Source organism: Echinops telfairi, unplaced genomic scaffold, assembly GCF_000313985.2.
Source record: "Echinops telfairi isolate 266 unplaced genomic scaffold, ASM31398v2 ScPeMD7_7469;HRSCAF=8507_0, whole genome shotgun sequence".
Classification (NCBI taxonomy): Eukaryota; Metazoa; Chordata; class Mammalia; order Afrosoricida; family Tenrecidae; genus Echinops; species Echinops telfairi.
Genome location: NW_022111372.1, coordinates 78,914,351 through 78,915,365, shown reverse-complemented (window position 1 = coordinate 78,915,365; position 1,015 = coordinate 78,914,351). Strand labels below are relative to the sequence as shown.

The 1,015-nt window shown below is 47.0% G+C and overlaps 1 protein-coding gene across 2 annotated transcripts in view; it reads left to right on the top strand.

Annotated features, from left to right (window-relative positions):
• GRIA1 (glutamate ionotropic receptor AMPA type subunit 1) overlaps positions 1–1,015 on the top strand; it is a 392,988-nt gene that overhangs the window by 248,654 nt on the left and 143,319 nt on the right. The window lies entirely within an intron of this gene.

Below are 1,015 nucleotides of genomic sequence, written 5' to 3'. Positions count from 1 at the left end.
ATGGGAATATCCTTTCTCACATCCAAAGATTGGAGCAGCTTGCCAAGAAATCCATATGCAATAGAAGTGTTTCAGATGTAAGGTGGGAAAGACTCTGAGCCAGAAATTGGAAAGACATATATACATACATTCTACAACTTTCTATTGTGAATGTACAATGTGCCAGGCAGGAAGCTAAGTATCAGGAGCATATTAGTGAAGAAATAGATGTCAGTTCCAAACCAGGAAATCCTGCCCTGGACTATCATCCTGGTCCTGTTTCATCCAACCTTAGTCCCCAGATGGTTAACATAGAAATAATACACATATTGAGAATTTTTAAGGTTAAGAACAAGAGGAAAATTTGCAGGAGGTAATCTCAGGACTTGGGCAAGTCATGTGAGAAATAATTAAAGGCTTTCTCTTCTTGGATTCTTTTGTTCTTTTACTGTCACAAGAGATAGTGGAGTAAATAACTCCTCTTGGCTCCCAATTGGTCATTGTAACACAGAGAAAATTAACTGGTCCTTCAGGGGTATATCTGGCCGCAGACATGTTCTATTTCATTGGTGCTCTCCTCCCCACCCACCACAGCAGCAACTCAAGTTTAAAGCACCGAAGACTGCACACAGAAATCTAGAATTCTAGCTTCTCTTCAAAAATCATCCCCGGCAAGATCCAACTCACAATTCAGAAGGGCAGCATGGCCTTGATGTCCCCATCTGTCAAAGCAGGCAGTTCCTGGTTTACCACAGGCCCCCCTTCACCTGGCCCTGTGCACGCGCCATCACTGCTCCCACCATATTCACCTCTCTCTGTTCCCTACCTGTCTCCATTCCTCCCACCAGTACACCTCTGCGCTCACCTATGATGGAGTGAAGGTGATGGCCGAAGCGTTCCAGAGTCTGCGGAGGCAGAGGATCGATATCTCCCGCCGGGGGAATGCTGGGGACTGTCTGGCTAACCCAGCTGTGCCCTGGGGCCAGGGTATCGACATTCAGAGAGCTCTGCAGCAGGTAAGGCCCCTCCTGGCAGC